The 23,833-nt window shown below is 35.6% G+C and overlaps 1 protein-coding gene and 2 long non-coding RNA genes across 3 annotated transcripts in view; all 3 read right to left on the bottom strand.

Moving 5' to 3' along the window:
• The window catches only part of LOC149161157 (ABC transporter C family member 8-like), a 164,399-nt gene extending 156,073 nt beyond the window's left edge, over positions 1 to 8,326 (bottom strand). Inside the window, exon 1 of the mRNA XM_089436907.1 lies at positions 7,819 to 8,326. The gene's annotated coding sequence lies outside the window, so the exon portion shown is untranslated. The remainder of the gene's footprint in view (positions 1 to 7,818) is intronic.
• A 2,982-nt stretch (positions 8,327 to 11,308) lies between these two features.
• On the bottom strand, positions 11,309 to 14,264 carry LOC149161156 (uncharacterized). The gene is made up of 2 exons (XR_016261854.1): positions 13,957 to 14,264; positions 11,309 to 13,844 (listed from the first exon to the last, which is right to left on the bottom strand). It is a non-coding gene; the product is annotated as an uncharacterized LOC149161156 (long non-coding RNA).
• Positions 14,265 to 18,477: 4,213 nt separating this feature from the next.
• On the bottom strand, positions 18,478 to 20,933 carry LOC149161155 (uncharacterized). Its single transcript, XR_016261853.1, has 2 exons — positions 20,649 to 20,933; positions 18,478 to 20,536 (listed from the first exon to the last, which is right to left on the bottom strand). It is a non-coding gene; the product is annotated as an uncharacterized LOC149161155 (long non-coding RNA).
• Between the last annotated feature and the right edge of the window lie 2,900 nt (positions 20,934 to 23,833).

Here is a 23,833-nt window from a genome sequence, read left to right as displayed (position 1 = left end):
AGGCTTTGGAGAGATCTAGCTTAAGTAACATGCTCAATTTCTTCAGGATTTTTGAGGGAGTGAATGGTTTATTGTGCCAAAATAATTCCATCATAAATTTTCCAACCTTCCACATATCCAGTTTGCTAAGGAGAAATGAGGATGGGTAGGATGGGCTTGAGGAGATTGGTTACCACTTTGGTGATGATTTTATAAATGACATCGAAAAGGTGTGATGGGTCAGAATTACTAGTTAAAGCAACATTGTCCTCCTTTGGCACCAATGCTAGGCATTGAATGTAAAGAAAATGGACCAATTGGCTCTTGAGTCTTTGATGATGTTCAAGATATCATAGTTGAGAAAGTGCCAACATTGCCTAAAGAATGCAACAGTGAATCCATCCGATCCAGGGGCTTTCCCATCCACTATTTGATGAATGACCTCATTGACTCATGATGTGCTAATGGGCCTAATGAGTGTCATGTTGTGCGTTGCTTGTAACCAGCTTGAGGATGTTGGTCTTGATTTTGCAAGTGGCTTCACTACATTGAAGCCAAGGATCAAATAGCAGATCCATGTACAAGACCACAAGTACTTCTTAAATGTCCTCTTGTTTCACTACATTTTTTCCATTCTCAGATTGTAAAATTGTTCTTATGTTGTGAGATTGATGTTGGATGGGGGGCGATAGTAGAACAATGTGTTGCATTTCCCTTTAACCATCTTATCCTAGAATTATGTTTCCAATATATCTCTTCTTGCTTGTATCTTTCCTCCAATCTTCTTGTGAGGGAAATTTCTTTGTCTGCTACTTCTGCAATTCATCGATTATTGATCAATTTTCCTATTGGAGTAAAACACCATTTCCGTTTCTAGAGTTTGTTTCTCTTGGAAGATATTTCCAAATTCTTCTCTAATTCATTTTTCGAGTAGAAGTTTTATTTGGCTTCACTACATTGAAGCCAAGTATCAAAAAGAGCAAATCCATGTAGAAGACCACAAGTACTTCTTAAATTTCCTCTTATTTCTCCACATTTTTACCATTCTCATATTGTAAAATTGTGATTATGTTGTGAGATTGATGTTGAATGGGGGAGGGATAGCAAAACAATGTGTTGCATTTCCCTTTAACCATCTTATCCTTGAATTATGTTTCCAATATATCTCTTCTTGCTTGTATCTTTCCTCTAATATTCTTGTGATGGAAATTTCTTTGTCTGCTACTTCCGCAATTCATCAATTGTTGATAAATTTCCCTATTGGAGTAACACCCATTCCTTTTCTAGGGTTTGTTTCTCTTGGAACATATTTCCAAATTATTCTCTATTCCATTTTTCGAGTAGAAGTTTATTTGCTTGAGATTTTGTTGAAAGACAAACATTTTCAATCCCTCAATGGGGCTCATGTTTCGCCGCCATTTATGGATTTTTCCTGTTATGTTGGCATCTATAAGCCATAATAGTTCAAATCCAAGGGGACATTTTAAAGGTTTTCTTAAAATCACCCATGAGAGACAAATTGGCCAATGATCTAAGTCAACCGATAAGAAGAATCTTTGATGTTAGTTCATCCCCACAAGTGGAAATTTCTTAGACAAAGAAATCATCTAGTCAAGAAAAGATATGTGCTTTTCCTCCTCATCTGTTATTCCAAGTGAAGAGTCCATTTGTGGCTTTTATGTCTACCGTGTCATTGTCCTCAATGAAGCTTTGAAGGTCCTTTTATTCAAGCTCCAAGGTGATGTCATCCCCCTTTCTGTTCACTCAAAGAGGTTAAAAACACCTCCTATAATGCATTTGTGCTTGTCAATTCTCGTTTGAAGAGAATGGAGATGCTTGCACATTTCCTACTTTAGTGTTGGAAGTCCAGGGCCATAAACATTAGAAAGAAAGGAATTCATATTTGTGCCTAATAGATGAAAAGAGATAGAGAGAATAAAGGTTTCTTGAGATAAGCTTGCAATGTTAATCTAAAATGGGTCCCATGTTTTTTTTCCAAGGAAAAAGTCGTAATTTTATTAGTGAAAACAAAATTACATGTTGCATTTGCTGAGTATACATAGCATCATCTAGTCCATGGCTCATGATAATTGGGAACAAACAGTGATCAAACTAATATACATTTGTGGAGAAAAGTTAGGCTTTTCTCCCTTTCTTTTTCTCTACCTTATGCCATTCCCCAAGGGACGGCGCCGAAGAGACAAGCACAAGCTGATTTCTAACTTCAAGTCTTGTACTGTCTTTGTTTGAGTCTGATGAATGTGTACGCTTGTATCCACTGGTATCCATTACGTCTGGTATGTTCGCTGGTCGTACTAGATCATTCTAAGATTCTGGTTCCTGTGTTTTCTGGTTGTTCTCCATGTGAGTGGCTTCTTCCCCTACTTTATCCTCCTCTTCAAGCTCTGGTGGGGGGAATTACCAGCCTTTGGTCTGTTTCCCACTCTTCTTCTTCCTTCTATAGTGTCTTTCTTGGCTTCAGGGCATATGTTTTGAAGATGCCATGTTTGCATGCATATTCTACATCTAAAAGTTGTGTTCTCATAATCTAAAAGTTGCCTAATTCCACTGATTGTGGATGAGTTGAATGCAGTCCGGTAAGAATTTGCTTATATCTACTTCCACACATATATGCGTGTATGTGTAAATCCTTTCCTCCAATCTTTGGGTATCTATCTTTATATATTTCCAAATGATGTTCCCAATACCTGCAAGAACACGATCGTCCCAGAAATAGAGAGGGAGGTTGTGTAGCCAAACACAAACCGACATTATGGAAACAACCATGGTGTTTACATCAAATTCTGGGAACCAAGGTATGATAAATAATCTTGTCGATCCCCAGAACCATGGCCCATCTTGTAGTATGTTCTCTTCCATCCAATGAAGGGAACTTTACAATGAAGTAACATTTGGAGTAGAGGTGTATTTCACAATGCATTGTCCAATTGGTCAAAAACCAGTGAAATAGCTCAATTGGTTTCGGCCAGAAATAGTTGAAAAGACATATAAGGGCTTGTGATTCAAATGAAGCACAATGCTCATCTGTTTCTGGGTTGTCTATAGTAAGTTTTGGAATGAGTTCAGTTGCTCCACTATGTACAGGCTAGGGGTAGTACCTGTTGATTTGGTTAATTTAGAAGTTGCGCTTTTCCCCCTTGTAAGATGTTCTTGAAGGAGATACCTCCATTAATATGCTTATGTTTTGTTTCTGAGCTCTTCTAAGTATTGCTCCCATAACCTCCTCCTGCATTTTTTATTCTATTGGAGGTTGCAGCACCACCCCTTAGTCTCAGGTTGAGGATTATGGATGATGTTGATAGGATATGATAATACTTCAAGGATCGGTTATCCTGTAAAGCTCTGCCCCCAAATATTAGATTCTGCATATGTGCAGGGTATCTGACCTTTTACGTGATGAAATGTTTCAGTTGCATCACTCTGCTTGTTATTTACCCAGACTAGTAAAGAAATCCGAGCAATGGTTTTTATAAAGATTTGAAATCTGAGAGGAATTACCAGGTTCCAGAGTTGAAGCTCCAATTTGTTTTTGAGGGGCAACTCTATTATTAATATCCTCTTTGTCACAGTACTCTTATTGGTGTGATAGAGGGTGTAGGTTGAGGTAGGGGGCACCCCATCTGAGCCACATCGTAGCACATGAGCCAGTTCCATCTTGGGATGGTTGATGGAGTAGTGATCCAGTGGCAAGGGGCATATTTCTTGTATTCTTCCCGATCTAGTAATTTCTGAGCCCGAAGTACTCAATAGAGATGCACTCCCATATACATCACTGACATGGGGGTGGTTTGGTCATGTAGGATATCCAACCTCCTCAATAGTGCCAGGAACTTTGTATGTCTTCCACTCTGTGCTCCACCAAATAAGACTTCCCATGTATTTGGCAATAGGATCTATACAGAGGTCACCGAGGGGGACCAGGGCGCAATGGGGTTCCAGGGCTTTGTTCTCTGGTGATGTTGTTGTCACTGCCTTCTTGAATGACATAAATAACATCCACCAAAGGTATATCCATGCTGCCCTATTCAAAATTTCCCCTCAGTGGTAGTCCACCTCATTGTAGAGGTCTCCATATCTAGTGCATTCCAACTCCCATGCGAACATTAGTTTCACGCCGATATGATGGTTCGACATGTATCCTCCCAAAATCTAGAGCCTGCCAAAGATCAGGTGTCTCGAAACCATGGGTGTCATTCGAGCCATCCGAGGGCCAATTCTTGGCACCCCCTCCAAATTCCACTTGTCGACACAAGAAACCCTAGCTTCGTTTAGCTCCATTTTTTTCTTAACAAAAAAAACAAATGGGTCCCATGTTAAATTCCTAATACCAACCATATTTATTTTCTAATGGAAAATTAATTTATCCCCGACAACTTATTTATTTAGCCAAATAAATATTTATTTATCAAAAAACCAACATAGATCCATCTTAACTCTGGATCTACCAAGCACTTTGACGCCTCTTGGGGCTTGGTAGATCCAAAGTTAAGATTGATCTATGGTGCTTTAATTTCACCTTTTAAATAGGCTACATTCCAGATGAATGTCATGTGTCAATACCATGGAAAATTTTATTTTTATAAGGTTATTTTATTTATTTTATTTTATTTCGACTAAGTTAAAATGTTTGCATTGAATTACATTACATTAATCTTTTTAGATAAATGTCTTTCGGATTAATCACATCATTAGGATTTGATTGACATTTCAAACCAACTAATGTGGTTGTCCTGAGGATGAACCACATTAGTTGGTTCGAAACGTCAACCAAATCCTAATGATGTGATTAATCTGAAAGACATTTATTTACAATATGGATCACAAAAGTCTCAGATGTAACATTAATCTTTTTATTTATTTTATTTTTTAATTTAATTTAATTTTTATTTTTATGTAATTTGATTTAGTCAAAATGTTAAACATTACATTACAACATCTCTACCATACTGAGCTAGTGAGCGCCTCTCGGCACAATACAATCAATGGTATTTTTAACTTCTAGAATTAAAACTATGCAAGGGAAATAAACAAGAGAGATCATTCACACATTGCAAAGATGATTAACCAACAAAAATTTTCCATCATTTCATTATTTGGATCATTTGGGCTTTTTTGATCTACAAATATACAATGAAAAATACAAGTTTAAAACTTGCAACTCACCCAAGTTTGGCCTCAAGTAAATTTGCCTTCAAATGAAATCAGCCTGAAGAACTTGGCCTCCACCAACTCGATTTGTGCCATCCAACAACTAGATATTTTGGGGTTTTTCATTATGGATTAGTGGCAGGGCACAAATCTAATTGTTGAAGGACATACAAGATTGAGTTACATGAAGCCAAATTATTTAGGTGGATTTCATCCTAAAGAAAATTTCCTTAAGGCCGATTTAGTAAGTCAAGGTCCAAAATTTTATTTTTTATTTTATATTTGTAAATAAAAAAAATCCAAATGCTCTAAATAACAACAACAAAAAGAACAAGATGTAATCATAAAACAAAGAATAAAATCATAAATATGCCAAGTATAAAGTGTTAATTCAATCATGTAAAAAAAGTCACTAAAATTAATAATAAAATGAAGCAGCAACTTTCCACGGAATTATCCACCACGGGACAGATGTTGAAAAATGAAGCAAGCGGCAGTCCAAGTTGATTTGTTTCCATGAACTTTCTGGTGGAAAATTTGCATTTTGGATCCAGGCACAACGGGATTGGTGTCAAGCTCGAGTAAGATCAAAACTATGTTGCATGCACCAGTGCAGGAGCTTCATAAGGAAAAGTAAAGAAGGAGAATTTTCGTTATGAAGCTGCACCCGATGCACACGAGATAATTTTGATCTTGTTTGAGCTTGACAGTGATCCCGTTGTGCCTGGATCGAGAGGCGAATTTTCCACCAGAAAGTTCATGGAAACAAATCAACTTGGATTGCCGCTCGCTACTTCATTTTTCAACATCCGTCCCGCGGTGGAAAATTCCGTGGAAAATTGCTGCTTCATTTTATTATTAATTTTAGTGACTTTTTTTACATGATTGAATTAACTCTTTATATTTGACATATTTATGGTTTTATTCTTTGTTTTATGATTACATCTTGTTCTTTTTGTTGTTATTATTTAGAACATTTAGATTTTTTTTATTTACAACTATAAAATAATTATGTAAAAAAATCACTAAAATTAATAATAAAAATAACAAAACAACATCCCAAACACTAGAATTAATCCACAACAACATCGAAAACCTAATAACAACATTGGTGAATCTTAACCATTCATATACAAAACAACTCTAGAATTACTATTAATCAAAATCTCCACAATAAATGAAAAAAAAAAAAGAGTATACCTGGGGTTCTAAAAGGTGTTCTATGAATATAATATTACAATTATGTTCTTAGTTTAAAAATATAAAGAACATTATTGACCATTGAAACATGGGTGGTTGGAAGTTAGTAATTCGTTTAACAAATATTTCTAACCAATTATTTGTTTTTCTCAATTGCCGATTGTTTCTTTTTCTCAATTTGCTATATTTTTTTTTTGTAAGCTTCGGCGGGACCCACTCATTTTACAACCTCTCATTTTACAACCTCACAGGATTCGAACTTAGCTGGGTGGTGTGGAAGCCATCCGCCCCAACCATTACATCATGCACGTCATGTGCACTCAATTTGCTATATTATATGTTTACATATACATGATATTTTAAAAATGGACATAATTTAGTTTAACAAGTTATATGATGATCATGTGAATAAATCTATGAAAAAGCTTAGGAAAAGAATTTCTATAATGTATCTATGATATAAATTAAAAAAATTTAAAGACAAATAAAAGCAAATTAAATGTGTGCATCTAAATATAACAAATAATGTTTTTAAATATGCACATTATATAAACTAATCTATATCTATCTTAATTTTAGACACCGAATTTTGAGAGGGATTAAAAAATCTCTTCACTCTAAAAGAAATTTGATACCCAAGATGATCAAAAAATCTATTTTCTCTAAAAAAGGTTTGCAACTCAAGAGATTTGATCTCTCTTCACTCTTGATAGATTTAGAGTAAAGATGAATCTAGCCTATATTTCACTTAAATACCATGGATTCTCAACACCATGAATTAATACCATAAGTTCTCAACACCATGAGTTAATATCATGAATCATTTTTATTTTTATTGTTATTTTGTTTTACTCTAACTATATTAAAAGACTTACTTTTTATTAATCTTGAAAAATAATATTATAGATGCAATTTTAATAATTTTCATTAGTTTATATAACTCTAAAAAATTTATTAAAAAATAAATAAATTTTCTAATCAAAATAATATATTAATAACTAAAGTGGGGTAGGAGAGTTGGTAATTGCAGGGCAGTGTAGTTCCTTTGTAAGGCGGAAGTTGGTAATTGCATGGCGGTATAGTTCTTTTGTAAGGCGACTCTGTATTTGAGGTCAAGAGTTCAAATCCACTGGAGTTCAAAAAATAGATGTCAGATAGACCAGATCTAAAACACTCAGAAAAGAGAGAAGTAACATATACTACACATCTACAAAACCAGATGTTCAAAAAGCTCGACAGAGACATGTCAACACTTGACGTTCAAATCCACTGAAGTTCAAAAAATAGATGTCAGATAGACCAAATCTAAAAAACTCAAAAAAAAAAAAAAAAAGAGTAACATATACTACACATCTACAAAACCAGATGTTCAAAGCCCAAAAAAACATTGACCTATCTCTCCTAAGTAAACCCCTTCAGCTTTGCGAAATATATATTGTATAAAGTCAACTTTGGTGAATGTCTACATACCTCGGAACTCTTTTGTCCATTCTATGAGTGAGAGAACTTTGGTTTAGAGGAACCTTGAAGTGGCTTCCATGGATGCCCGTGATTGTTACAGAAATTGCTTTTTACTCTCCACATCACAAGACACTTCTCTTCTCTAGATTCGGAATGCATTTTCGTGAGAACAAATGCCTAGTAGAGGTGGAGAGTAATTGTAAAATCTCTCTGACATGTGCGCTGTTGTAGAATTCGCGTACTGAGCCTGATATGAAACTTAACGAACAAATCATTGTCATAGTCATATCAAAGTCCGAAAGCTACCATGAAATTGGGGCGAGCCATAGCACCCCATAATGGAAATTAATACTCTGTATGTCAAGGTGAAATTAAGACTCTGTACCCATATAGAAAGCGTTAAATGCCCTTTCCCATTAGTAGCACGGTGCTTATTATTCCCATTTCCTTGACAGTGCCGAAGATTACTTGGATTCGGAAAAATAAATGGCAGAACCCCATAATCAACCAGCGGAAGAACTAAACAAAACTAAGAGTTTAAGTTACTAATTTTTTAAAATTTAAGATATTTAAGAAATTTAACACACAATCCAAGAACAAGTATATGATAAAAAAAAAAATTAGCTAAACAAATTCCGGCTTTTAATGTGTTTAGATATAGATATTTGAAAAAAAATTCTATTTTTTTGAAAAAAAAGATGCTATTAAAAAGGCATTTTGTTGTTACAGTTTCAGACTTTGCAAACTAATTACCTACTAAATATTGATTGAGAATGCATTTTGTTGCTAGAGTGTCCAAATCTTAGAAAGTTGATTACCAATGATATTCTGTTTGTACAACAAGGCCAAACCTTAGGAAGTTGATTACCAACCAAATATTCATTAGTAAAAATTCAAGACATTCAAAATTTCAAGACATTCAAAATTTCTGAAATACAAACCAACAACCATTCTATAAAACTAATAACAACTTTATCTAGATAGTTGAGTTATACAATGAAGTCCACCATTAAAGATAAATAACAAGGGTCACCGTAATGAGAGATTGACATACTTCTCAAGAGTGATACTGAAAATAAAAAAAAGGCAGCCGTGTCATACGCTTCTTTGCAAGTGCTTTTCTGAGAATAATACGCTTCCTTGCAAGTGCTTTTCTGAGAATAATGGTGGATATAATTCAGTGCTATTCTGAAAATAATGTGGATTTAATTCAATATAATCATAACTGTAAAAAATAAATAAAAAAACCCATGCAATTTGAGCAAAATGTAAATTAAGTGGATAGCATTTCATTGGAAAATGGCAGCACAAAGAGCAAATGCAATTCAAGTGAATGAATCTTCATTCGAGATTGACAACACACAGGTACACATATGAATATGAAATTACAAAGTTACTAGGCTTGCAATCTAGGAAAATGCAATCCTCAGTGGATTTCAATTAGAATCTATGCTGATGTAGAACTAAAATGGAAAAGATATTTGCATAATTCTTCATTCGAGATTGACAACACACAGGTACACATATGAATATGAAATTACAAAGTTACTAGGCTTGCAATCTAGGAAAATGCAATTCTCAGTGGATTTCAATTAGAATCTATGCTGATGTAGAACTAAAATGGAAAAGATATTTGCATATAATCATCATGTTTATGCAACGCAGATAAACAATCGATAGTATTTTTGGGTAGTGACAGTCAGTGTTTATAGAAGGAAATGTTACTGTTAGTTCAAGAGGGTCTTGGTGGTTTCTAATACAATTTATGTGTTTTTTTTATAGCAATTTTTGTCCTGGTTTCTATTAAGATAACATTTATGTGTTGAGTTTTTTTTTTTAGCAATTTCTGTCCTATTTTTCTATATGTCCCAATTTATTTGTTAATGGAATAGCAATGGTACTGTTTTTTTGTGTGGAGGAAAAGGGTAAACTGATATATGGGGTTGTATTATATAGTGCACAAAAAAGGGCAAGTGGGATAAGAAATATTTAAAAATAAAAAAAGAGCTATCCCATCATCCCCTCACGAATTGAGAAGAAGCCAGAGAGGAGAATGTTCCAGTGTTAAATATGGTTGAACCTGCCAGAAAACCAAAGAGTTGGGTACAATTTCAGTGTACTTTGGCAGCACTACAAGAGGTAGTCCAAGAGCCCATAACTCTTGGGAAAATGCATAATGGAAAAGAAGCTTGCAACTATTGTGCAACAGAAGACCAAGCCAGCGAATTAAAGGAAACAGAGGCGATTGTAGTTTGACCTAATGTTAGGGCTGGAAAAAAAATATTTAAAAATAAAAGTGAAATTTGTGGATTGTGTTGAAAAATTGAAAGTCCAATCTAGTGAAAAGGAGATTGCCATTCTTGTATTTATTGTAAGAAGGAAAGGCCTCGAGGCTGGATGCATATAATTTGATTTCCTTGTTAATTAAAACAGACCAGACCATCTATATTGTTTATTTAGCACCTGTATGTGCCCATGCATTTTTTGTCCGTGCTGTTATGAACTGGGAAAGTCTTTTGCTTCAATGTTTGCTGTTATGAACTGGGAAAGTTGTAATAGAGCATGAGGAGGATGTTTCATCCTACACCGGAATGTGTTTATGATAAACTCACCACCTAACTATATTTTGGGGGCAATACATTTGGCCATATATCAGTCCTCTTGTCCATACACAATAGCTATCATGGAATACAAATTCCTTAAACATTCAGCTTAGACGAGGCTCAGACAGCCATGAGGCCTTGTTAGCAGTGCAACAGGGAATTTTGCTATCATGGAATACAAATTCCTTAAACATTCAGCTTAGACGAGGCTCAGACAGCCATGAGGCCTTGTTAGCAGTGCAACAGGGAATTTTGATGTCTATAGAAAATTAGATATGACAAACCATTGGTAATATTTACCAGGATTCCGAAAGATCATCAAGTTTAAATGAACATTGAAATAAAATCACTACCTACAAAATACAGAAATAAAACCACTGCGCACAACAGATCTTGCCATGACATATCATCAAAATTTGGAATGCGCAACAAAATTTGGCATAAGGCATATATCTTTTATGAGGTTAATTCCCTAGACTTTTCTCTAGCTTTCAGTGATTTGTTTTCCTACAGCAGTGATATTTCTGAAGAATTACAGAGGCTGGCAACAATTTCATCCCCACCTCCAGTTTTCCATCCAAAGGAGACTGCATCTCTGGCCAATTGGATAGGTAGATTTGTGAAGTCATACATTTAGAAGAACATGGGCAAAGTGGGAGTGCGTGACATGTATCACCATTATTAAAAACAGTTGCAACATCAGGTACTGTTGAAACTGAAAATTTGGAGATTATTTTTAAAAGTTTGGTAGAAAATTTGGAATCAACATCAACGAAGTTACAGAGGAAGGCAGCAGCACATTTGAGGTTATATGCAAAAAATAACATGGAGAATAGGATTATGATAGCTAATGTAGGGGCTGTAAAGCCTTTAGTATCATTGTTACATTCTGTGGATCCTCTAACACAGGAAAATGCAGTCACTACTCTGTTGAAATTGTCTCTTTATGAAAACAAGAAGTTTGAAATAACATAAGCTATCAAGCCCCTTACACATGTACTAAAGTCAGGAACATCAACAACGAAAGAGAATGCAGCTTGTACCCTTTTGAGTCTGTCACTCATAGAGGATAATAAGAATAGGAGCTTCCGGTGCGATTCCTTCCTTGGTAGCTCTTCTTATTAATGGTTCCTCAAGAGGGAAAAAAGATGCAGCTACAACCCTTTAACCTTATAAGCTTACGGAGAATCAAGGTCCAAGGCATGCAGCTTTTCCCTTGGAGTCTGTGATCTCCATTTCAATGCATCATGTTTTCTTCTTGTCTCTGTTGGGACTTCCAAAAAAAACTGACCGTAATATGAAAATAAGCAGTTCAATATATACCAACTTCAACAGAAACGGAAAAGAAAAGCCATACCTGAAAACTTGAATGAATGCAGGTTCTAGAGATTATAGGTGTCTTCTTCACTGAACTGGATGTTGGTGCTCCTGTAGCTGTTCGGCTGCACAAGAAAAGATCTTGGTGCTCCTTTAGCAAAAGAATCTGGAACCTAATCCTTTAAGTCTCCTTGGATATTTTGTGCTTTAGTCTATCTACAGATTTATTAGACTTGTTTAACCAACTTGTTAACCTGATAATATCATGATGTCTGTGGGCGCTGATCCCCCATTCCAAGCACTATTCATATAATAAGCCACAGTTTGATTGCAACAATTCTCTGTCCAACAGTTGTCCGAATGTTTTGAGAAAGAACAATAGTGGTGTTTTGAGAAGGAACAATAGTGGTAGCCAGAGTGATTCAAATAGCCTTGGGAGGCCTGTTCCTAGATCTATGGGAAGTTGAGAATCTTCCGTTCCCGATTTGATGAGTTAGTAGGTAAAGCCAAAGCAGTGGAAAGCAGAGCTTTTAGTGGCCCTTGACCTTCAATTCAAACTCGGATTATAGAAGTGTTGACTATAATTTGGATTATAAAAGTGTTGATTTTCTAATATGAAACCATAGATGAAATGTGAGAGGATACATCCTTGATGAAGGGGCTTTTCTCTCTCCTGAAGACACTGGAAATAGACTAAAAAGAGAGAAACGAGTTCATGAATTAACCTAAAAAATCTCATTCCCAGGTTAGTTAATCTGTGAGTACAGTTGCAGTTCCTGTTTCTCATAGTTGTGTGATGTTTTCTTTTTGAAGTTTTGTCTCTCTTGCAACCATTTCACTCTAGTTTTCTACGCCAAGAGCATTTCCTTTAATAGACCCTGCTACTATCTACAGATTTATTAGACTTGTTTAACCAACTTGTTGACCTGATAATATCATGATGTCTGTGGCCGCCGATCCCCATTCCAAGCACTATTCATATAATAAGTCACAGTTTGATTGCAACAATTCTCTGTCCAACAGTTGTCCGAATGTTTTGAGAAAGAACAATAGTGGTAGCCAGAGTGATTCAAATAGCCTTGGGAGGCCTGTTCCTAGATCTATGAGAACCTTCCGTTCCCGATTTGATGAGGGAGTAGGTAAAGCCAAAGCCAAAGCAGTGGAAAGCAGAGCTTTTAGAAGAACATGGGCAAAGTAGGAGCGCGTGTAATGTATCGCCATTATTAAAAACAGTTGCAACATCATGTACTCTTGAAACTGAAAATTTGGAGATTATTTATATAAGTTTGGTAGAAGATTTGGAATCAACATCAACGGAGTTGCACAGGAAGGCAGTAGCACAGTTGAGGTTATATACAAAAAAAATAACTTGGAGAATAGGATTATGATAGCTAATGTAGGGGTTGTAAATCCTTTAGTATCATTGTTACATTCTGTGGATCCTCTAACACAGGAAAATGCAGCCACTGCTCTGTTGAATTTATCTCTTTATGAAAACAACAAGTTTGAAATAACAGAAGCTAGAGCTATCAAGCCCCTTATACATGTACTAAAGTCAGGAACATCAATAGCGAAAGAGAATGCAACTTGTACTCTTTTGAGTCTGTCACTCATAGAGGATAATAAAGTTACAATAAGAGCTTCCGGTGCGATTCCTCCCTTGGTAGCTCTGCTTATTAATGGTTCCTTAAGAGGGAAAAAAGATGCAGCTACAACCCTTTAACCTTATAAGCTTATGGAGAATAAAGGTCCAAGGCATGCAGTTCTTCCCTTGGAGTCTGTAACCTCCATTTCAATGCATATCTACATGCTTTCTTCTTGTCTCTGTTGGGATTTCAAAAAAAGCTGACCGTAATATGAAAATAAGTAGTTCAAAATATACCAACTTCAACAGAAAGGAAAAGAGAAGCCATACCTGAAAACTTGAATGAATGCAAGTTCCAGAGATTATAGGTGTCTTCGCTAAACTGGATCTTGGTGCTCCTGTAGCTGTCCGGCTGCACTAAGAAAAGATATTAGTGCTCCTGTAGCTGTTTGGCTTCACAAGAAAATAGTTGTTCTGCTTCACGATCTCCCTTAATACATGCCCTGGTGCGGCTTTCATACTCTGTGCAGCTACACAAGGTAAAACCCTATCAATATCGAAAAAATAATATTTTATATTCATAATACTGGAAGCAGAATTCACATTCTGAGCAGGAAAATGCCAACTAAGCTAATGGAATACCATGGTGGAGGGCTTCAATGAGACATTTCGTGAACACGAAACCTTCTCTCGTAGAGACAAGCTAGACAACGACAAGCAAGAAACTTGCTAGACACGAATGCAAATGAGAGGAGGGTTTCTGCCATGGTCATCAACCTTCATTCTGCAACGCAAGCCCGTTGCAAGCCATGGCCATCAACTTTCATTCGGTAATGCAATCCTGTTTCAAGCCATGCTGTTCTACCTTCACTCTGTAACGCAAGCTTTCAGGTTCGCTGGTCGAAGAAAAAGAACTCTGCAAGGCAAACCATGGCTGTTTACATTCAGGTTCTTTGTTCAAAGAAAAAGATGAAGTTTATACTGTTATTGTTTCGGTTATAACTACATTTTTTTAATGAACAGTGACAAATATTTTAATCGTCTCACATCAGATCAGAGAAGTTAGATGACGGTTCATAGTAAGACCAGTAAGATGAAAGGAGAATTGATTTCCCAGAAAAACGCCTTACAGCCTAATAAAAACAACCAGCATAATGAAAAACCAAAAATTACAATTAAATGGAAAAACGCCTTACAGCGTAATAAAAACCAACAGCATAATAAAAAACCAAAAATTACAATTAGATAGATTTTAGAGGAAAACACTAGTTAGATACAGATACAGATCATTGCCATTTATATATTAGCGGTAAATACAGTTAGATACAGATCATAATAATAAAAAACCAAAGTTAGATACAGATCATTGCCATTGAAATTAAATTAAGAAAATAAAAAATAATGAAAATTTAAATTTCAATTTTACCAACTAAATTATAAAATCACAATTTAAACTAAACCGATATATCATTCTTCTTCAGCTGGTATAAACCTATACATTCATGTAAAAGCTAGTGTCATGTCATTCATTTTCAGAAACTGAACCAAATTTTAAAATCACAATTTAAACTAAACTGATACATCATTCTTCTTCCGCTGGTATAAACCTATACAGTGATATGTAAAAGCCAGTGGCATGTCATTCATTTTCAGCTAGTATACAAACTCCACCTATATCAAAATAAATTGATACACAATCATATTTAGCCAGTATCATTCTTCTCCATCGGAATACAAACAAATCGGATTTTTTAATATATTTATTTATTTATTTGATATTGAATTTGAAACAAAGATTTTATTAAAGCTAAAGGCGAAAACCTTAGAGTTTAAGTTACTAATTTTTTAAAATTTAAGATATTTAAGAAATTTAATACACAATCCGAGAACAAGTTCATGTTTAGATATAGATATTTGAAAAAAAAAATCTATTTTTTGAAAAAAAAGATGCTATTAAAAAGGCATTTTGTTGTTACAGTTTCAGACTTTAAATATTCATTGAGAATACATTTTGTTGCTCGAGTGTCCAAATCTTAGAAAGTTGATTACCAATGATATTTTGTTTGTACAACAAGGCCAAGGCCAAACTTTAGGAAGTTGATTACCAACCAAATATTCATTAGTAAAAATTCAAGACATTCAAAATTTCAAGACATTCAAAATTTCTGAAATACAAACCAACAACCATTCTATAAAACTAATAACAACTTTATCTAGATAGTTGAGTTATACAATAAAGTCCACCATTAAAGATAAATAACAAGGGTCACCGTAATGAGAGATTGACATACTTCTCAAGCGTGATACTGAAAATAAAAAAAAGGCACCCGTGTCATACGCTTCTTTGCAAGTGCTTTTCTGAGAATAATACGCTTCCTTGCAAGTGCTTTTCTGAGAATAATGGTGGATATAATTCAGTGCTATTCTGAAAATAATGTGGATTTAATTAATATAATCATAACTGTAAAAAATAAATAAAAAAACCCATGCAATTTGAGCAAAATGTAAATTAAGTGGATAGCATTTCATTGGAAAATGGCAGCACAAAGAGCAAATGCAATTCAAGTGAATGAATCTTCATTCGAGATTGACAACACACAGGTACACATAGTGAATGAATCTTCATTCGAGATTGACAACACACAGGTACACATATGAATATGAAATTACAAAGTTACTAGGCTTGTAATCTAGGAAAATGCAATCCTCAGTGGATTTCAATTAGAATCTATACTGATGTACAACTAAAATGGAAAAGATATTTGCATAATTCTTCATTCGAGATTGACAACACACAGGTACACATATGAATATGAAATTACAAAGTTACTAGGCTTGCAATCTAGGAAAATGCAATTCTCAGTGGATTTCAATTAGAATCTATGCTGATGTAGAACTAAAATGGAAAAGATATTTGCATATAATCATCATGTTTATGCAACGCAGATAATTGGGTAGTGACAGTCAGTGTTTATAGAAGGACATGTTACTGTTAGTTCAAGAGGGTCTTGGTGGTTTCTAATACAATTTATGTGTTTTTTTTTTAGCAATTTTTGTCCTAGTTTCTATTAAGATCTATGTGTTGAGTTTTTTTTTTTTTAGCAATTTCTGTCCTATTTTTCTATATGTCCCAATTTATTTGTTAATGGAATAGCAATGGTACTGTTTTTTTGTGTGGAGGAAAAGGGTAAACAACTGATATATGGGGTTGTATTATATAGTGCACAAAAAAAGGGCAAGTGGGATAAGAAATATTAAAAAATAAAAAAAAGAGCTATCCCATCATCCCCTTACGAATTGAGAAGAAGCCAGAGAGGAGAATGTTCCAGTGTTAAATATGGTTGAACCTGCCAGAAAACCAAAGAGTTGGGTACAATTTCAGTGTACTTTGGCAGCACTACAAGAGGTAGCAGAAGAGCCCATAACTCTTGGAAAAATGCATAATGGAAAAGAAGCTTGCAACTATTGTGCAACAGAAGACCAAGCCAGCGAATTAAAGGAAACAGAGGCGATTGTAGTTTGACCTAGGCCTGGAAAAAAATATTTAAAAATAAAAGTAAAATTTGTAGATTGTGTTGAAAAATTGAAAGTCCAATCTAGTGAAAAGGAGATTGCCATTCTTGTATTTATTGTAAGAAGGAAAGGCCTCGAGGCTGGATGCATATAATTTGATTTCCTTGTTAATTAAAACAGACCAGACCATCTATATTGTTTATTTAGCACCTGTATGTGCCCATGCATTTTTTGTCCGTGCTGTTATGAACTGGGAAAGTATTTTGCTTCAATGTTTGCTGTTATGAACTGGGAAAGTTGTAATAGAGCATGAGGAGGATGTTTCATCCTACACCGGAATGTGTTTATGATAAACTCACCACCTAACTTTATTTTGGGGGCAATACATTTGGCCATATATCAGTCCTCTTGTCCATACACAATAGCTATCATGGAATCCAAATTCCTTAAACATTCAGCTTAGACGAGGCTCAGACAGCCATGAGGCCTTGTTAGCAGTGCAACAGGGAATTTTGATGTCTATAGAAAATTAGATATGACAAACCATTGGTAATATTTACCAGGATTCCGAAAGATCATCAAGTTTAAATGAACATTGAAATAAAATCACTACCTACAAAATACAGAAATAAAACCACTGCGCACAACAGGTCTTGCCATGACATATCATCAAAATTTGGAATGCGCAACAAAATTTGGCATAAGGCATATATCTTTTATGAGGTTAATTCCCTAGACTTTTCTCTAGCTTTCAGTGATTTGTTTTCCTACAGCAGTGATATTTCTGAAGAATTACAGACGCTGGCAACAATTTCATCCCCACCTCCAGTTTTCCATCCAAAGGAGACTGCATCTCTGGCCAATTGGATAGGTAGATTTGTGAAGTCATACATTTAGAAGAACATGGGCAAAGTGGGAGTGCGCGACATGTATCACCATTATTAAAAACAGTTGCAACATCAGGTACTGTTGAAACTGAAAATTTGGAGATTATTTTTAAAAGTTTGGTAGAAAATTTGGAATCAACATCAACGAAGTTACAGAGGAAGGCAGCAGCACATTTGAGGTTATATGCAAAAAAATAACATGGAGAATAGGATTATGATAGCTAATGTAGGGGCTGTAAAGCCTTTAGTATCATTGTTACATTCTGTGGATCCTCTAACACAGGAAAATGCAGTCACTACTCTGTTGAAATTGTCTCTTTATGAAAACAACAAGTTTGAAATAACATAAGCTATCAAGCCCCTTACACATGTACTAAAGTCAGGAACATCAACAACGAAAGAGAATGCAGCTTGTACCCTTTTGAGTCTGTCACTCATAGAGGATAATAAGAATAGGAGCTTCCGGTGCGATTCCTTCCTTGGTAGCTCTTCTTATTAATGGTTCCTCAAGAGGGAAAAAAGATGCAGCTACAACCCTTTAACCTTATAAGCTTATGGAGAATCAAGGTCCAATGCATGCAGTTTTTCCCTTGGAGTCTGTGATCTCCATTTCAATGCATCATGTTTTCTTCTTGTCTCTGTTGGGACTTCCAAAAAAAACTGACCGTAATATGAAAATAAGCAGTTCAATATATACCAACTTCAACAGAAACGGAAAAGAAAAGCCATACCTGAAAACTTGAATGAATGCAGGTTCTAGAGATTATAGGTGTCTTCTTCACTGAACTGGATGTTGGTGCTCCTGTAGCTGTTCGGCTGCACAAGAAAAGATCTTGGTGCTCCTTTAGCAAAAGAATCTGGAACCTAATCCTTTAAGTCTCCTTGGATATTTTGTGCTTTAGTCTATCTACAGATTTATTAGACTTGTTTAACCAACTTGTTAACCTGATAATATCATGATGTCTGTGGGCGCTGATCCCCCATTCCAAGCACTATTCATATAATAAGCCACAGTTTGATTGCAACAATTCTCTGTCCAACAGTTGTCCGAATGTTTTGAGAAAGAACAATAGTGGTGTTTTGAGAAGGAACAATAGTGGTAGCCAGAGTGATTCAAATAGCCTTGGGAGGCCTGTTCCTAGATCTATGAGAAGTTGAGAATCTTCCGTTCCCGATTTGATGAGGGAGTAGGTAAAGCCAAAGCAGTGGAAAGCAGAGCTTTTAGGGGCCCTTGACCTTCAATTCAAACTCGGATTATAGAAGTGTTGACTATAATTTGGATTATAAAAGTGTTGATTTTCTAATATGAAACCATAGATGAAATGTGAGAGGATACATCCTTGATGAAGGGGCTTTTCTCTCTCCTGAAGATACTGGAAATAGACTAAAAAGAGAGAAACGAGTTCATGAATTAACCTAAAAAATCTCATTCCCAGGTTAGTTAATCTGTGAGTACAGTTGCAGTTTCTCATAGTGATGTTTTCTTTTTGAAGTTTTGTCTCTCTTGCAACCATTTCACTCTAGTTTTCTACGCCAAGAGCATTTCCTCTAATAGACCCTGCTACTATCTACAGATTTATTAGACTTGTTTAACCAACTTGTTGACCTGATAATATCATGATGTCTGTGGCCGCCGATCGCCATTCCAAGCACTATTCATATAATAAGTCACAGTTTGATTGCAACAATTCTCTGTCCAACCGTTGTCCGAATGTTTTGAGAAAGAACAATAGTGGTAGCCAGAGTGATTCAAATAGCCTTGGGAGGCCTGTTCCTAGATCTATGAGAACCTTCCGTTCCCGATTTGATGAGGGAGTAGGTAAAGCCAAAGCCAAAGCAGTGGAAAGCAGCGCTTTTAGAAGAACATGGGCAAAGTAGGAGCGCGTGTAATGTATCGCCATTATTAAAAACAGTTGCAACATCATGTACTCTTGAAACTGAAAATTTGGAGATTATTTATATAAATTTGGTAGAAGATTTGGAATCAACATCAACGGAGTTGCAAAGGAAGGCAGTAGCACAGTTGAGGTTATATACAAAAAAAAAATAACTTGGAGAATAGGATTATGATAGCTAATGTAGGGGTTGTAAATCCTTTAGTATCATTGTTACATTCTGTGGATCCTCTGAAACAGGAAAATGCAGCCACTGCTCTGTTGAATTTGTCTCTTTATGAAAACAATAAGTTTGAAATAACAGAAGCTGGAGCTATCAAGCCCCTTATACATGTACTAAATCAAGCCCCTTATACATGTACTAAAGTCAGGAACATCAATAGCGAAAGAGAATGCAACTTGTACTCTTTTGAGTCTGTCACTCATAGAGGATAATAAAGTTACAATAAGAGCTTCCGGTGCGATTCCTCCCTTGGTAGCTCTGCTTATTAATAGTTCCTTAAGAGGGAAAAAAGATGCAGCTACAACCCTTTAACCTTATAAGCTTATGGAGAATAAAGGTCCAAGGCATGCAGTTCTTCCCTTGGAGTCTGTAACCTCCATTTCAATGCATATCTACATGCTTTCTTCTTGTCTCTGTTGGGATTTCAAAAAAAGCTGACCGTAATATGAAAATAAGTAGTTCAAAATATACCAACTTCAACAGAAAGGAAAAGAGAAGCCATACCTGAAAACTTGAATGAATGCAAGTTCCAGAGATTATAGGTGTCTTCGCTAAACTGGATCTTGGTGCTCCTGTAGCTGTCCGGCTGCACTAAGAAAAGATATTAGTGCTCCTGTAGCTGTTTGGCTTCACAAGAAAATAGTTGTTCTGCTTCACGATCTCCCTTAATACATGCCCTGGTGCGGCTTTCATACTCTGTGCAGCTACACAAGGTAAAACCCTATCAATATCGAAAAAATAAAATTTTATATTCATAATACTGGAAGCAGAATTCACATTCTGAGCAGGAAAAAGCCAACTAAGCTAATGGAATACCATGGTGGAGGGCTTCAATGAGACATTTCGTGAACACGAAACCTTCTCTCGTAGCGACAAGCTAGACAACGACAAGCAAGAAACTTGCTAGACAGGAATGCAAATGAGGAGGGTTTCTGCCATGGTCATCAACCTTCATTCTGCAACGCAAGCCCGTTGCAAGCCATGGCCATCAACTTTCATTCGGTAATGCAATCCTGTTTCAAGCCATGCTGTTCTACCTTCACTCTGTAACGCAAGCTTTCAGGTTCGCTGGTCGAAGAAAAAGAACTCTGCAACGCAAACCATGGCCGATTACATTCAGGTTCGTTGCTCAAAGAAAAAGATGAAGTTTATACTGTTATTGTTTCGGTTATAACTACATTTTTTTTAATGAACAGTGACAAATATTTTCAGAGACAAGTAAGATGACGGTTCATAGTAAGACCAGTAAGATGAGAGGAGAATTGATTTCCCAGAAAAACGCCTTACAGCGTAATAAAAACCAACAGCATAATGAAAAACCAAAAATTACAATTAGATGGAAAAACGCCTTACAGCGTAATAAAAACCAACAGCATAATAAAAAACCAAAAATTACAATTAGATAGATTTTAGAGGAAAACACCTTACTACATAATAATAAAAAACCAAAGTAAATATGTATATATCATAAGATCATTGCCATTTATATATCAGCGGTAAATATGCATATATCCAGCGGTACATATGTCCAAAATCAAAAGAAGATTCCTCAAATCAATTTCGACCATTTTATCAAATAACGGTTTATTAAAATACACGGATACATAGCTACAGAGCTATCGTGACCATATTTTTGGGACCAAACCAAAAACCAATTAAAATGGCTAATAATGGAAAACCACAGCTGTTACATATCATTGCAATTTATAAAATGACAAAAAACTAGGCTGTAATTCCAAAAAAATTAGTCATCTGACTGCCAGTCATATTTATGGCTTTAAAGTCATGAAACATACTGCCCCATCCCAGGAAAACACTTGAGCTTTTTGAAATGTATATGGTAAATACCTAAGCTAGCTGCCATTAATTTCTACAAACCTCGAAGCTTCGTTTCGCGGCAACATGAAAGTTTTATTCGTTACCTCTGCTGAGAGCTCGATTCCCTAAAGAAGCTTCGCAGATGGATTTCTTCATATGGTTACTGAAGTGACTCTTAAGACACCTGCGCTCTAGATGCGTATAGATGTAACACTGGTTACCGGGTGCAAGCCCCGGAAGTGATGATTGATGCTATGTGATTCGTTCTCCACATTTCACTAGTTTCAATCCCACTTCTTCACCCCTGTGAGCATCACCCGATGCAATGAGTGCTAAGTGAACTATTCAAAAATCATGAGAAATTAGTCAGTTACGACTACCTCTCATGGAAATGGTCATACGTTTGAATGACTTACTTAACGCAGTTGAATCCCGAAAAATGATATCTAATATAATGCACTGCGTAAATCCCCCATACTTAAATTCAAAAAGAGTCAAGGGATCTCTACTTGAATGGTTCATGAGGCACAATACTTGCTAAGGTTTTGCAAATGGGGTAGCACGCTAAGTGGGCTTGATTGTGGGGAAAACTCCACAGTTAAGCGCTCTTGAGCTAGAGGAGTTCTGGGATGGGTGACCTCCTGGGAAGTCCTGGTTACCTGGTGCAAGCCCCGGAAGTGATGATTGATGCTATGTGATTCGTTCTCCACATTTCACTAGTTTCAATCCCACTTCTTCACCCCTGTGAGCATCACCCGATGCAATGAGTGCTAAGTGAACTATTCAAAAATCATGAGAAATTAGTTAGTTACGACTACCTCTGCAATGAGTGCTAAGTGAACTATTCAAAAATCATGAGAAATTAGTCAGTTACGACTACCTCTCATGGAAATGGTCATACGTTTGAATGACTTACTTAAAGCAGTTGAATCCCGAAAAATGATATCTAATATAATGCACTGCGTAAATCCCCCATACTTAAACATTAATCTTTTTATTTATTTTATTTTTTAATTTAATTTAATTTTTATTTTTATGTAATTTGATTTAGTCAAAATGTTAAACATTACATTACAACATCTCTATCATATTGAACTAGTGAGGGCTTCTCGACACAATACAATTAATGGTATTTTTAACTTCTAGAATTAAAACTATGCAAGGGAAATAAACAAGAGAGATCATTCACACATTGCAAATATGATTAACCAACAAAAATTTTCCGTCATTTCATTATTTGGATCATTTGGGCTTTTTGATCTACAAATATACAATGAAAAATACAAGTTTAAAACTTGCAACTCACCCAAGTTTGGCCTCAAGTAAATTTGCCTTCAAATAAAATCGGCCTGAAGAACTTGGCCTCCACCAACTCGATTTGTGCCATCCAACAATATTTTGGGGTTTTTCATTATGGATTAGTGGCAGGGCACAAATCTAATTGTCGAAGGACATACAAGATTGAGTTACATGAAGCTAAATTATTTAGGTGGATTTCATCCTAAAGAAAATTTCCTTAAGGCCGATTTAGTAAGTCAAGGTCCAAAATTTTATTTTTTATTTTATATTTGTAAATAAAAAACCCCAAATGCTCTAAATAACAACAACAAAAAGAACAAGATGTAATCATAAAACAAAGAATAAAACCATAAATATGCCAAGTATAAAGTGTTAATTCAATCATGTAAAAAAAGTCACTAAAATTAATAATAAAATGAAGCAGCAACTTTCCATGGAATTTTCCACCACGGGACAGATGTTGAAAAATGAAGCAAGCGGCAGTCCAAGTTGATTTGTTTCCATGAACTTTCTGGTGGAAAATTTGCATTTGGATCCAGGCACAACGGGATTGGTGTCAAGCTCAAACAAGATCAATACTATGTTGCATGCACCGGTGCAGGAGCTTCATAAGGAAAAGTAAAGAAGGAGAATTTTCGTTATGAAGCTCCTGCACCCAGTGCACAAGAAATAGTATTGATCTTGTTCGAGCTTGACAGTGATCCCGTTGTGCCTGGATCGAGAGGCGAATTTTCCACCAGAAAGTTTGTGGAAACAAATCAACTTGGATTGCCGCTTGCTACTTCATTTTTCAACATCCGTCCCTTGGTGGAAAATTCCATGGAAAATTGCTGCTTCATTTTATTATTAATTTTAACGACTTTTTTACATGATTGAATTAATTC

This window comes from Pinus tabuliformis, chromosome 5_2, assembly GCF_031772625.1.
Source record: "Pinus tabuliformis cultivar Carrire ecotype Pingquan chromosome 5_2, CPIR1, whole genome shotgun sequence".
Classification (NCBI taxonomy): Eukaryota; Viridiplantae; Streptophyta; class Pinopsida; order Pinales; family Pinaceae; genus Pinus; species Pinus tabuliformis.
The sequence above is the reverse complement of the archived record's forward strand: the minus strand, read 5'-3'. Positions and strand labels throughout refer to the sequence as shown.